The sequence below is a fragment of the Sus scrofa genome, chromosome 12 (genome assembly GCF_000003025.6).
Source record: "Sus scrofa isolate TJ Tabasco breed Duroc chromosome 12, Sscrofa11.1, whole genome shotgun sequence".
NCBI lineage: Eukaryota > Metazoa > Chordata > Mammalia > Artiodactyla > Suidae > Sus > Sus scrofa.
Window position 1 is genome coordinate 25,342,008 of NC_010454.4, and position 15,641 is coordinate 25,357,648.

The 15,641-nt window shown below is 49.1% G+C and overlaps 1 non-coding gene across 1 annotated transcript; it reads right to left on the minus strand.

Moving 5' to 3' along the window:
• TRNAQ-UUG lies at window positions 12,768-12,839 on the minus strand. The gene has a single exon. It is a non-coding gene; the product is annotated as a tRNA-Gln (tRNA).

The window sequence follows — 15,641 nt, forward strand, 5'->3', positions numbered from 1 at the left end:
ATGCCATGGGTGTGGCCCTAAAAAGACCAAAAAAAAAAAAAAGGAGCCACAGACAAACTTTCATGATACAATGCATTCAGTGCCACATCCGAGAGGTCTGTGCAGAGCATGAGCTGGACACTCAGACGGGCTGCCTAATCCAGCGGAATGGGGGCGTTGCATCCTGGGAGGGAGGAAAGGAAAGGCTTCTAAAAGGTGGTGAGGAGTTCCCGCTGGGCCCTGCGGAAACTAATCTGACTAGGATCCATGAGGACACAGGTCCAATTGCAATGCCGGATCCTTAACCCAGAGTATCAGACCAGGTAGACAGTGAACCCAGGGTGCCACAAAGACACCACCAGATCCTTAACCCAGTGCCCCACAGCAGAAACTCCCCTAAATGAGATCTCACAGCAACGCCAGATCCTTTAACCCACTGAGTGAAGCCAGAGATGGAACCCACATCCTCATGGACACTAGTCAGGTTCTTGACTGACTGAGCCACAGGGAGACTCCCAAAGGAGATGATATTTGGAGCAGAGTCCTAAAGGGTGAAGCTGTAAGTGGGTGGATGGATGGTAAATCTGGTCGAAGGGGCAGTATGAACAAGAGGAACAGATACAAGAAGGAGAAAAAGGAGTTCCTGACGTGGTGCAGTGGTTAACAAATCCAACTAGGAACCATGAGGTTTTGGGTTTGATCCCTGGCCTTGCTCAGTGGGTTAATGATCTGGCGTTGCCGTGAGCTGTGGTGTAGTTTGCAGACGTGGTTCGGATCCTGTGTTGCTGTGGCTCTGGCATAGGCTGGCAGCTACAGCTCCATTTCGACCCCTAGCCTGGGAACCTCCATATGCCATGGGAGCGGCCCAACAAATGGCGAAAAGACAAAAAAAAAAAAAAAAAAAGAACAAGTGTCTGAATGCAAACCCCATTCAGGTTGGAGTTGCTGGAATGTCAAAAGAAAGGCCTAGGAGTTCCTGCTGTGGTGCAGGAGGTTAAGGATTCAGTGCTGCCGCTTCTGGGGCATCGGTCGAAGCTGTGGCTTGAGCCTGATCCCTGGCCCAGGAATTCCTTGCACTGTGGGTGCAGCCATTAAAAAAGAATTGAAAAAAGAAAGGCGTTGGAGTTCCCATCGTGGCACAGCAGAAATGAATCTGACTAGAAAGACTAGAAACCATGGGTTTGTCGGTTCGATCCCTGGCCTCGTTCAGTGGGTTAAGGATCTGGCGTTGCCATGAGCTGTGGTGTAGGTCGCAGATGTGGCTTGGATCCCGCGTTGCTGTGGCTCTGGTGTAGGCCAGCGGCTACAGCTCCGATTGGACCCCTAGCTTGGGAACCTCCATATGCCACAGGTGTGGCCCTAAAAAGCTAAAAGGAAAGAAAAAGAAGAAAAAAGAAAGGCCTAGAGGCTTAGGATCACCTGCTAGAGAGGTGGGGCTGGAGATGACCGGAGGGTCTTGTTGGCAACACTAAACCACCTTATCTGCTGGGAGTTGGTCAGTAATGTTTCCATTTAGAAGGGAATTGGCTTTGGACAAGATTGAAAGGGGAAGAGCAGAGGGAGGCAGAGAGAGTATTAAAGAGCTGATTGTGAGTTGGGGGCAGGGGTCCGGGCAGTGGCTGCATCTGGAGGGGGAGCTGGGGTGAAGAGTTGCTTAGGAAATGAAGTTTTCGGATCTTGCCATCTTATGCAGTGATGGGCGAGGGACCGGGAGTGGTCAAGGGTGCCGCCCAAGTTTCTGTCTGGGGGAGGTGGGTGGTGAGAGAGACTTGGAAGCAAGTGTGTGAAAATGAACCTAACATAATACAGTGATCTGACCTGGAGCTCCACCCCCCCTCATCCCCTCCCCGCGGGCCCCAGCCCCAGGGCGCGTCCTGGGTCACTGATCAGAATCCAGAATCTCCCAGAGGCTCCTTCCCAGTTCACTCCTTTCCCAATTCCATCAGGGCCCCACTTCACCAATCGGCAACCTCAGTAATAAATTCAGCGGCCACAATACATTCTGTCTGAAGAGGAAGGAGAGGGATGAGAAAGAGAAAACATTGAAATGCAATACTTATTTATTTATTTATTTATTTGCTTTCTAGGGCTGCACCCGAGGCATATGGAGGTTCCCAGGCTAGGGGTCTAATTGGAGCTGTAGCCGCTGGCCCACACAGCAATGCCAGATCCAAGCCAAATCTGCAATCTACACCACAGCTCATGGCAACGCCGGATCCTTTACCACTGAGTGAGGCCAGGGATCGAACCCACAACCTCATGGTTCCTAGTCAGATTTGTTTCCACTCTGCCATGACGGGAACTTCGCAAATTCTTTTTTTTTTTTTTTTTTCCCCCATATTTCTTTTCCCCTATCTTCCCATAATGGTTACTCAGCAACTTTTTATTTAATAAATATTCAGTGTTGACTACATAATTATTCATGTTGACTCACAAAGTACAGTTATTGCCTTTTTGTTTTCCTTTTTTTTTTTTTTAAAGATTTTTATTTTTTCTTTACAGTTGTGCAGTCGGGTTCTTAACCCACTATACCATAGCAAGAACTACTCAATACTTCGTTTTTTTGGTGGGGAAGCATAAATATTCCATGTGGCTTCCTTCTTGGTGAAAGTTCTTGGTCCAGGGGGCTGACTCCAACCTTCATTCCTGAGGATTCTGAACCCTTATCGGAGCTCCAGGTAGGGCAGTAATTTCTTCTGCTCACCTTTGTCACCTGAAAAACTGGGTTGGCCTCTTGATGGATGTCAAGACAAAAGACACAATTAAGGCAAAGAATGGGAGAAGGAAAGATTTATTACTTGTAGCACATGGGAATTTTTCTCCAGGCAGTATCTCTCCGAACAGCACTATTGGGGAAGTGTTTTTTTTTTTTTTTTTTTTCAGGGCCACGCCTGTGGCATATGGAAATTCCCAGGCAAGGGGTCGAATCAGAGCTACAGCCACTGGCCTACACCGCAGCCACAGCAACTCGGGATCCGAGCCACATCTTCGACCAACACCACAGCTCATGACAACACGGGATCCCTAACCCACCAATCGATGCCAGGGATCGAACCTGCATCTTCATGGATCCTAGTTGGGTTCCTTAACCATTGAGCCATGAAGGGAACTCCAGTACTGGGGACGTTTGAAGCTAAGCATATATGCCTATTATGAAGGGGCTTGGAAGGTCCCAAGGAGTCCAAGCATGAGTCGATTGGAGTCACAAGGGTCAGAAAAGGTCAACGTCATCATCCTTTAGGCTCCAGTTGATCTGGTGGTTGAGCAGTCAGGCTAATCTTTACCGCAGACATCGGAGTGGTAGTCTTTACAACTGAGATATTATCTTTGCTTTCGTTACTCCTCTGGCCTGATGACAGTTGTTCCGGCATTCCTCTGTTCCCTTCCGATCATTCATTACGGAGACGCGTTCAAGGGCAGGCGTTGTGACCAGGCTTCGATCACAAAATGGCTCAGGCCAAAAATGGCTTTTCTTTGGGCAAGAAAGTTGTTTTCCTGTTGGGGCTCAGCGGGTTAAGAACCCAACTAGGATCCATGAGGATGCAGGTTTGATCCCTGGCCTCCCTCAGTGGGTTAAGGATCCAGCATTGCGGTGAGCTGGGGTGTAGGTCGCAGATGCGGCTGGGATCTGGCATTGCTGTGGTTGTGGTGTGGGCCAGCAGCTGCAGCTCTGATTGGACCCCTAGCCTAGGAACTTCCAAATGCTGCAGGTACGGCCCTAAAAAAATGGAAAGAAAAAGAAAAAGAAAGTCACGTCTGCTTTTCTTTCCCTGGGGACCCCTCTCTTAACTGCTAACACCTTTACTCAGGCCATGGTGCCCCAGGGGCTCTCCTGGCTCCACCTATACCCTCTTGGGCCCTCAACGTGTGCTAACAACCCTAGGACCCTGGGAGTTCCCATGGTGGTTCTGCAGTAATGAACCGGACTAGTATCCATGAGGACACAGGTTCAATCCCTGGCCTCCCTCAGTGGGTTAAAGATCCGACATTGCCATGAGCTGTGTCACAGACTCGGCTCGGATCTGGCGTTGCTGGGTGGCTCTTGCATAGGCAGGCAGCGACAACTATGATTCAACCCCTAGCCCGGGAACTTACATATGCCATGGGTCTGACCCTAAGAAGACAAAGGAAAAAAAAGAAAAACCCAAACCATAGGACCCTGTGCCTCAAGGTCAGGGATGGGAATCCCTGAGCCTCGCAGTCATGAAAAGAAAGCACTGGATGTTGTCACTGGTTCAGGTCAGAGAACATCCAGCAGCCTCTTGACAACACCCCAGCTTTGCACATGGTAACTCCTCACTGGCACAAAACCGGACCTGCACCAGGCCAGTCCTCACTCTGCAAGGCTCCCAGCTTCCAGATGATAGACACGCGATGAGATTGGCAATCCCCGAGGGACATTTAGCCTTTTGCTTTACTAGGATGGAGGAAGAGGGCGGTGAAAAGGTCCAAGAAGAGGAGTTCCTGTCCTGGCTCAGTGGTTAACGAATCCGACTAGGAACCATGAGGTTGTGGGTTTGATCCCTGGCCTTGCTCAGTGGGTTAAGGATCCAGCGTTGCTGTGAGCTGTGTTGTGGGTCCCAGATGCGACTCGGATCCTGCGTTGCTGTGCCTGTGGTGTAGGCTGGCGGCTACAGCTCCGATTCGACCCCTAGCCTGGGAACCTCCACATGCCGTGGGAGTGGCCCTAGAAATGGCAAAAAGACAAAAAAAAAAAAAAAAAAGACCAAGAAGGTAAGAAGGTCAGAGGTGTTAGGAGGCCAAGCAGAGGAGGGATAATTGACATTCCGATGGTCCAGAGCAGTAAGATTGTGCTGAATGGGAGGAAGGGAGCCAGTTGTTCTCGAGCTCCTCATTTCCTGATCAATTAACATCAGGCTGAATAGTTCCTGTTTCAATTTTGTTTTGTTTTTCTTTATAGAGTCATACCCGGCATATGGAGGTTCCCAGGCTAGGGGTCAAATCGGAGCTGTAGCAACTGGCCTTTGCAAGAGCCACAGCAACACAGGATCCAAGCCTCGTCTGTGACCTACACCACAGCTCACGGCAACGCCGGATCCTTCACCCACTGAGCGAGGCCGGGAAGCGAACCTGCATCCTCATGGATACTAGTGGGGTTCGTTTGTGCTGAGCCACGACAGGAACTCCCCAAGTTTCAGATTCTATATCACCTTCCTTCCGCCCTCCGTGCTCACCAGAGCCTCCCAGAATAGGAGTCCCAGGCCCCAGAAGGAGAGGGGAAGAGGTGAACAGCTGACTGGTTAACAGGTTAACTGGTTAACAGGGCTCAGCTCCTAGGGTTGGCTGATGCTCGACATCCTTCTTCATGGACCAGGCCCCCTCCCTACCTCCACCTCCTTCTGGATGTCCTGCAGCCTACAAGGAATGGGATGGGGGGCGTGCCTTATCTGCTGGGCATTTTGGTGCCTCAGGCAGAGGACAATTACCCAACTCTGACCTCAGGGCCTCTGGGAAAGTTAGTCAGAGCCCCCTGCTACCTCCTTCCAGCTCCCTATCTGAGCTGGAGGCCTGGGGACCAAATTGGCTTTGCGGGACACCCAGGCCTCCTGCTCAGAAGGTCCCTGTGCTTGCTGCAGACTTGGTGTCACACTCTGCTGTCCCCATCTTGACGTTTTTAATTTTTCAACAGTTTTGTCCTGGGCCCCCTGTGTTCTGCCTGGTCTTGTGCGGGATACCGAGGCCTGTTGGAGAAGGCAGGATGCTTATCCAGGCTCAGGGTTTTATTGTATTTATTTCTGGCCTCACCCAAAGCATGTGAAATTTCCCTGGCCAGGGATCAAACCCAGGCCACGGCAGTGACAACGCCAGATCCTTGACTTGCTGCACCAAAAGGGAACTCCAAGGAGCAGGGTTTAAAGTGGTTTTCCGTTGTGGCACAGCGGAAAGGAATCCAACTAGTATCCATGAGGATATGGGTTTGATCCCCGGCCTCGCTTGGTCAGGGATCCCGCATTGCAGTGAGCTGCGCTGCAGGTGGCAGACTCGGCTCAGATCCCAAGTTGCTCTGGCTGTGGCTGTGGTGCAGGCCGGCACCTGTCGCTCTAATTGGACCTCTAGCCTAGGAACTTCCATATGCCCCTGGTGTGCCCCTAAAAAGCAAAAAATAAAATAAAGTGAGGTTCCAAATAGCATCAAAAATGAATAGATAGCTGTTCCCATCGTGGTGAAGTGGTTAGCAAATCCAACTAGGAACCATGAGGTTGTGGGTTCCATCCCTGGCCTTGCTCAGTGGGTTAAAGATCCGGTGTTGCCAAGAGCTGTGGTGTAGGTTGCAGATGCAGTTCGGATCCCACGTTGCTGTGGCTCTGGCGTAGGCCGGCAGCTATAGCTCCGATTCCACCCCTAGCCTGGGAACCTCCGTATGCCATGGGAACAGCCCTAGAAAAGGCAAAAGATTAAAAAAAAAAAAAAAAAAAAAGAATGCATAATGCACCCAATGGAATACTACTCAGCCATAACAATGGATGAGATGCCATTTGCAGCAACATGGATGGACTGAGAGATTATCCCGCTAAACAAGTCAGAAAGAAAAAGACAAATACCATCTGACACCACTTATATATGGAATCTAACATATGACACAAATGAACGTGTATGAAAGAGAAACAGATTCATATGGAGAAGAGACTTGTGGTGGTCAAGGGGGAGGGGGTGAGAAGGGGAGGGGGAGGGAAGGATTGGGATTTTGGGATTCTGGGGATAGCAGATGCAAACTTACGTATAGAACGGATAAACAACAGGGTCCTATGTAGAGCACGGGGAAATATATGTCATAGCCTATGATAAACCATAATGGGAAAGAACATTTAAAAAAAAGAATAGGGGAATTTCCATATATTTCATTCATTCATAATACCCATAGCATGTAATTTCTTTTCTTTACTTTTGCCTTTTCTTTTTTTTTGTCTCTTTGCCTTTTCTAGGGCCACACCTGAGGCATATACAGGTTCCCAGGCTAGGGGTCCAATCGGAGCTGTAGCCGCTGGCCTATAGCACAGCCACAGCAACTCAGGATCGGTTGCATCTGCAACCTACACCACAGCTCCCAGCAACACTGGATCCTTAACCCACTGACCGAGGCCAGGGACCGAACCCACAACCTCATGGTTCCTAGTCGGATTCGTTAACCACTGAGCCACGACGGGAACTCCTCTTTTGCTTTTTAGGGCCACACCTGTGGCATGTGGAAGCTCCTGGGCTAGGGGTCAAATTGGAGCTGCAACTTCCAGCCTATACTTCAGCCACAGCCACAGAAACCTGGGATCCAAGCTGTGTCTGTGACCTATACACAGCTCACAGGTTCTTTACCACTGTGAGCCACAATGGGAACTCTGCATGTAATTTCTAGATGCATAAGAAATGAGAATTTAATAAAATTTAATTTATCAGTTAAAAAACAAAAAAGACAGAGTTCCCACTATGGCAGTGGATTAAGAATCTGCTGTGGCATAGGTCATAGCTGAGATTTGTCTTCAATCCCTGGCCCAGGAACTTCCATATGCAACAAGTGCGGCCAAAAAAAAAAAAAAAAAAAAAAATTTAAGGATATATATATATATGTTTAACTGAGTCACTTTGCTGTACAGCAGAAATTAACACAACATTGTATATCAACTTTTCAATTTTTAAAAATAAATTCATTTAGGAGTTATCTTAGGGCTCAGCAGGTTAAGAATCTGGTATTGTCACCGCAGTGGCTCAGTGGCTGCTGTCGCGTGGGTTAGATCCCTGGCCAGGGAATTTCTTTGGCAAATAATAATAATAATAATAATAGTAATAATAATAATAAGGAGTTGCTGTCATGGCACAGCAGGAACAAATCCGGCTAAGAACCATGAGGTTTCAGGTTCGATCCCTGGCCTTGCTCAGATCTGGCATTGCCGTGAGCTGTGGTGTAGGTAGCAGATGTGGCTCCGATTCGACCCCTAGCCTGGAAACCCCCATATGCTGCCGGTGTGGCCTTAAAAGGCCAAAATAAAATAAAATATTAAAAAACCCACAAAACAAAATAGCGTCAAAATGTTCGTACTTCCTGCCCTCCTCCACTGTATCTGAGGGTTAGAAGCAGGGGCAGAGGAAGTGCCTCTGTGGTGTTTCTCAGTGTCCCTTTGGCCCCTCTGACTTTTCTCTACCAGACCACAGCAATGGGTGAAGCGGGTGACTCATTACCTCCAGCATCGGAGCTGAGACAGTGAACTGGGGGGAGGAGTGAGGAGGCAAAGAAGAGCCATGGACTCGCCTCTCCTCTGCCCACTCCCCATCCTCCCCATCCCGTCTAGTCAAATCCAAATTCCTAAAGAGATGACCTTTTCCAGCCTTCACACATTCATCGGTTTATCCCTTTGCTGCAACAGCCTCCCAGCCTCGGCCCTGGGCCGATCCCCCTGCAGCCCTGCCCCAGCTGCAGTGCTTCTCTGTGGCTCTGTTGCTTACCTCCTAGAAGACCAAGTCAAGACCTGTGGGTTTAGCACAGAGGCCCTTCCCACACCACTGGCAGGTCCTGCCTACCCCTGCGGCCTCAGCTCTCCCCACTGCTCACCCCACATGCCTCCAGGGCTCCTTTTTTTCTTTTTTTTTTTTCCCCCTTGTGACATGCTTCGGAAGTTCCCCAGCCAGGGATGAGCCACAGCGCTGACAATACCCAATCCTTAACCCACCAGGTCACTAGGGAATTCCAGCGGAACTTTTTTTTTTTTTTGCTTTTTAGGGCCACACCCATGGCATATGGAGGTTCCCAGGCTAGGGGTTGAATCAGAGCTACAGCTACCAGCCTACACCACAGCCACAGCAACGCCAGATCCCAACCGTGTCTGCAACCTACACCACAGCTCACGGCAATGCTGGATCCTTAACCCGCTGATCGAGGCCAGGGATCGAACTTGCAACCTCATGGTTCCTAGATGGATTTGTTTCTGCTGCACCACAGTGGGAACTCCAGTGGATCTTTTTTTAAACTTCTTCCGCCTGCTCATGTCCTGCTTGAGACACCTTAGCATGCTGCCCCTTCTGCATGTAGCTAATTCATACAGAATCACAACTAGAAAAAAAAAAAAAAAGAGTTCCCGTCGTGGCGCAGTGGTTAACGAATCTGACTAGGAACCATGAGGTTGAGGGTTCGGTCCCTGCCCTTGCTCAGTGGGTTAACGATCCGGCGTTGCCGTGAGCTGTGGTGTAGGTTGCAGACGCGGCTCGGATCCCGCGTTGCTGTGGCTCTGGCGTAGGCTGGTGGCTACAGCTCCGATTGGACCCCTAGCCTGGGAACCTCCATATGCCGCGGGAGCGGCCCAAGAAATGGCAAAAAGACAGAAAAAAAAAAAAATCACAACTAGGTTTAACCATCACTTTTAGGAAAGCACTCCCAGATTCTCTTCTTTATGACTGAATGAATAGGTCATTCAAAATTCTGTAGTTCCAGGGAGTTCCAGTTGTGGCTCAGCAATAACAAACCCAACTAGTATCTATCAGGACTCGGGCTCGATTTCTGGCCTTGCTCAGTGGGTTAAGGATCCGGCATTACCATGAGCTGTGGTGTAGGTTGCAGACTCGGATCCCGAGTTGCTGTGGTTGTGACTGTGGCCAGCAGCTACAGTTCCAATTCAACCCCTAGCCTGGGAACTTCCATATGGCACAGGCGCAACCCTCAACAAGCAAAAAAAAAAAAGCAAAACCTCCAAAATTAGGTAGTCCCAAATTCAAGAGGTTACCCATCTTCTCCGAGTTTTTGTTGTTGTTTTGTTGGGGAGGTTTTGTTATTGTTTTTGCTTGCGCCCATGGTATGCAAAAGTTCCTGGGCCAGGGATTGAACCTGTGCCATTGCAGGGACCTGAGCCACAGCGGCAGCAACGGGGGACCCTTGACTCAATGCGTTACAGGGCAACTTCCCCAAAACATTCTTATACAAGTCACTAAGTGCACAAATGCCTGCATTTCTGTGGGTATATGTACAAGAGTGAAATTGCTAGATCACAGGGTACAATACCTTCAACTTTAGTAGTTAGTGTCAAACTGTCTTCTCCCAATTTACATTTGAGATTTCACATTATACCATATTCTCAATAACCTCCAGTGCTGTCGGGAGTCCCCATCACAGCTCAGTGGAAATAAATCCGACTAGTATCCCTGAAGATGTAGGTTCGATCCCTGGCCTCACTCAGTGGGTTAAGGATCTGGTGTTGCCATAAGCTGTGGTGTAGGTCCCAGACGCGGCTTGGATCCTGCGTTGCTGTGGCTGTGGCTGTGGCCAGCAGCTGTAGCTCTGATTTGACCCCTAGACTGGGAACTTCCATATGGGTGTGGCCCTAAAAAGCAAAAAAAAAAAAAAAAACAAAAAAACAAAAAACCATTCAACACTGCCATTCTGGTGAGTGTAAAAATGGTATCTCATTGAGCTTTTAATTTGCATTTTCCTGATGACTAATAACGCTTGGCATCTTTTTGTTGTATCTTTTTTGTGTGTGTGAAGTGCCAGCTCCTCTTTTGCTCTTTTTTGAAAAAGTTTGTTCCTCCAAATCTTATCTTCTAGGTGTTCATACGGCATTTTATTTATTTATTTATTTATTTATTTATTTATTCATTCATTCATTCATTTATTTTTGTTTTTTAGGACCACACCTGCGGCATATGGAAGTTCCCAGGCTAGGGGTCCAATCAGAGCTACAGCTGCCAGCCTACACCACAGCCACGGCCACCCCAGACGCGAGCAGCATCTCCAACCTACACTGCAGCTTGGCAATGCTGGATCCTTAGCCCACTGAGCAAGGCCAGGGATCGAACCCCCATGCTCATGGATACTAATCAGGTTCTTAACGTGTTAGGCCTCAAGGGGAACTCCCCATCTTTTGCCATTTTTCCATTAGGTTGTCTTTTTTCTTACAGAATTTGAGGCGTTCATTCTAATACAACCCAATCTAGCTAGAAATTGTTGGGTGTTACAAATAGCTTTTCCTATTCTATGGCTTGCTTTTTCACTTCCTTACTGGGGCCTTTTGGTAAGAACATAAAATATCATATTAATATGGTGACGTATATCAAACTTTAAGAAAATTTTGTGTCTTGCTTGAGACTTTCCCTTCTCTGAGGTCATGCAGATATTCTCCTATGTTGTCTTCCAAAATTATTGCTTTTCCTTTCACCTTCAGATCCATACTTCACACGGAATGTATTGCTGTGTTTAGTGTAAACCCGGAGGAATTTCATTTTATATTTTTCCATATGGATGCCCGATTGTCCCACAAGAATTTACTGAAAAATAGATCCTTTTCTCCACAGCTCTGTTGTGCTATATTTGTCATAAATCACTGTCCAGGAGTTGCCGTCGTGGCGCAGTGGTTAGCGAATCCGACTAGGAACCATGAGGTTTCGGGTTCGGTCCCTGCTCCTGCTCAGTGGGTTAACGATCTGGCGTTGCCGTGAGCTGTGGTGTAGGTTGCAGACGCGGCTCGGATCCCGCGTTGCTGTGGCTCTGGCGTAGGCCAGTGGCTACAGCTCCGATTGGACCCCTAGCCTGGGAACCTCCATATGCCGCGGGAGCGGCCCTAGAAATGGCAAAAAGACCAAAAAAAAAAAAAAAATCACTGTCCAAGTAGGTGTGGAGCTATATCCGGGCTCTCTGTTCTGTTCCATAGGTATGTTTGGCTATCCCTGCACCAGTACCACGCTCTCTTAATTCCTATAGCTTATAGTTGATAATAAGCTTTAACATCTTATGGTGCAAGTCCTCCCACATCTCATGACTAGGTATTTTTGAAGCTGGGATCGCTCATACCCACAAATCCATTCAAACGTTTAAGGAGTGTGTGGGGTGGGGTGGGAGGAGGGGTACCCAGGAGAGAGATGGGGAGAGCAGGGCAAGGATGCTCCGTTCCCGTGGCATCTCGCCAGGGCTCAGGGCCGTATAACCACAGTGCCAATCACCCTGTAGGGAGATGGAAATGCGTCAGCAGGCTCCCTCGTCACTTATCCCAGAGGGACGGCCAGCTCTCAAAACCCAGGAAACCAAGCTACAGAAGACAACTCTCTGTGCACGCCTCTTTCCCGCTATCCCAGGGGTAGACTCTTTCCTGCAAATCGCGTGCGCTTGGTCAGCACCCAGATCACCCACCCTGGCCAAATTCACCAAAAGAGATTCGCTCAGCCCTGCGGGTGAACCCCATAGAGATTGCTACCGTCTGCGCGGGAGAAATAGCCCAGCATCCGACGAGAAATCGCAGGCAGACATACCTTTCGGGCTGAAATAGACTGACGGACCAATTCTTTGACTAAGAGAATTTTTTTTACGACTGGAAGACATAGACAACCTCACAGTCAGACACACTTCAGAATCTGACCGACTTCCAAGCGGACTGACCTGCAAACACACCCTCCCCCGCAGCCCTCTAGCGCGCGTCCGCTCTGTTGGGCACTTCAGTCCCGGCTTCCAAAGCACCAGTGTTTGGCTCTCCGCGCGTTAGCCAATCGAAAGAAGGCTTCCCCAGACAGGGAGACTGCAGCAGCTCCCCTTCCGAAGCAGGATGCTCGGGATCCCTCGGGCGCCTGGGGCTGTCCCCTTCAGGGTTAGAGTCACGCTCCAGCTGCCACAGATACACTTCGTTTTCCGGCCCACTCTCGCGCATGCGCACTGCGATCCTCAAGATGAAAGCATCTTGAGAGAGGGGGAGGGACCCTAAACTGCAGTTGGGTAGGTCACAGGGGCAAAGGACAGTCCGTGAAGGCCAATGCCGCCACGGTCCTCCAAAACAGGGGTTGTAGAACGAGAAAAATACTCACCGAGGTCCCACCGAGATTTGAACTCGGATCGCTGGATTCAAAGTCCAGAGTGCTAACCATTACACCATGGGACCTGCTGGCTGCTTTAGGCAGCCGGGAGCCTTCTCAAGCCACATAGAGAGCTCACCGGGCTGCCTTCGAAAGTCATAGAGGATGCCGGGTTCGCTGGACCTGGGCCCTGCACGCTGGGCCTCAAGCCACACAGGCCGGGACTGGGAGCGGAACAGCCAGGGCTTCTGCGTCTCCGACGTGCCAGACGATCCTAGCCCCGGTGTACCTCTTGCTGCCTCTCTCCCTGCTCTCCTACAGGGGTCCTCACGGTGTTTGGGGAAGCCCGGAGGGCGGCAGGTTGGCGGGATCGGTCTTAGCAGAGCGAGGCCCGTGACGCTGGGCCAGAGAAGACCGGCTGCGACCCCCAGGCGCATCCGGCTCGGTGCTCGGTGCTGGAATCCTGGGCCTCGTACTTGTTTGTTTATTTATTTACGCAGCGAGTGCCCGGAATAGGTTATTTTGGCCGAATGGGTAGGGAAGACGACTGGCATTTAGGGCACAGGGGTTCAAGGCCCCGGGCGCCCCAAGCGCGAATTGCCGCTAGGGATTGTGCCCCACCTGACTCCTTGGCATTCCACATAACTAGGGACACCGAGAAATCTGTCCAGAACGTTTAGCTTCCATTTCTGTGTTCTACCTTAAAAGCTATTTGGTGGATGGATGGTTCCTTTCACTTGTAGATGAGAATCAAATCAGTGAAGAGTCCCTTTTGGACTTATTTCATAAGTTTTAGTGAGAGTGTAAATGGATAAATGTTTCCTCACGTCAGTCTGGAGGCAGATAAAATTTTATAGTCCATTTGCTAAGCGATTTCACTTTGGAACTTTATCCTAAGAACGAGTGCCAAGTGTCCAAGGATATTCTCAGCTGTGTGGTTTACAATAAAGAATTGAAATATATGTCCATCGGGGAAAATTGATTAAATATTGAATATATAACATAAATACTGTGCAGGAATTTAGGGGATATATTATTGTATTCACATGAAAAGAACAAAACAAGCCAAAACAAAAATAAAAATCTACTTACCAATTAGTATTTTTTTTTTTTTTTTTTTTTTGTCTTTTTGCTACTTCTTTGGGCCGCTCCCGCGGCATATGGAGGTTGCCAGGCTAGGGATCCAATCGGAGCTGTAGCCACCGGCCTACGCCAGAGCCACAGCAACGCGGTATCCGAGCCGCGTCTGCAACCTACACCACAGCTCACGGCAACGCCGGATCCTGAACCCACTGAGCAAGGGCAGGGACCGAACCCTCAACCTCATGGTTCCTACTGGGATTCGTTAACCACTGTGCCACGACGGGAACTCCCCAATTAGTATGTTTAATAAAAATCCCGCTAATATACAAGCAGAAAATATGAATATATATGTAACAAACATTTGCCATTTATTCGCCCTGGTCCACCTGATTGACTCTCTTTCTGAAGGAGTCAACATTTCACGGGTCAAAGTGACACAAAGCTAGGCCCCAAGATAGACAAACTCACTCTCCAGGCTTCTGGCAGCTGGAGCAAAAGTTATGTGTCCTTAGCTTGGCCACCTGGACTTAGAATCCAGAAGCAAGAACATTTTAGAACCTGGCTGCTGGCGGTGGCTGTGACAGCCAGGGTTTCAGAGGCAGTGATGGTAGCCATGCCAAGTCCATTGGCAGCAGAAGTGGCATCCTAACTAGGTGATCCAGGATCCGGACTTTGGCTGGGTTCCTGGTTGCCTAGTTCCCCTTCATCCTTGCCCATCTTTCTGAGTTTGTTATCCTTCTGGTGCTGTGAGCCATATGACATCCTCCTAAGTAGTTCTTTTTCCACCTAAGGTACCCAGTGTCCATTTCTGCTGCATATAGTCAAGAATCTGCTTAGTCCAAACTTGAAAAGATCTGTTGATAACAGTTATCTCCTGAGAGTAAATTTATTTTTTTTATTAAAGTATAGTTGATTGACCGTGTTGTGCCAATTTCTGCTGTGCAAAAAAGTGACCCAGTCAGGCATATATATATATACATTCCCTTTCTTTCTTTTTTTTTTTTTTTTTGTCTTTTTCCCATTTCTTGGGCCGTTCCTGCAGCATATGGAGGTTCCCAGGCTAGGGGTTGAATCGCAGCTATAGCCACTGGCCTACGCCAGAGCCACAGCAGCGCAGGATCTGAGCCATGTCTGTGACCTACCCCACAGCTCACGGCAATGCCGGATCCCTCACCCACTGAGCAAGGCCAGGGATCGAACCTGTAACCTCATGGTTCCCAGTCATATTCGTTAACCACTGCGCCACCATGGGAACTCCTACATTCCCTTTCTTACGTTGTCTCCCATCCTGGTCTATCCAAAGAGACTGGATAGAGACTGATAGACTTCCTTCTATTTTGTTTGTTTGTTTGTTTGTTTTTATCTTTTTAGGGCTGCACCTGGGGCATATGGAGGCTCCCAGGGTAGGGGGTCAAATTGGAGCTGTAGTCGCTGGCCTACCCACAGCCACAGCAATGCTGGATCCAAGCCGCGTCTTCCACCTACACCACAGCTCAGAGTAATGCCGGATCCTTAACCTGCTGAGAGGGGATGGAGCCTGTGTCCTCACAGATGCTAGTCAGATTCGTTTGCACCGAGCCACGACGGGAACTCCTGTACAGTAGGACCTCAGTGCTTATCCATTCTAAATGTAGTAGCTGGCATCTACTAACCCCAAACCCCCAGTCCATCCCATCCCCTTCCCCCTCCCACTAGAGGTAAATTTGTGAAGGGGCTTTTTGTGTATTCCTTGAAAAAATTGTTTATAACTTTTATGTATCATCAGAAGGAGCATTAACTATTTTCCATTTTGAAGAATGAACCAA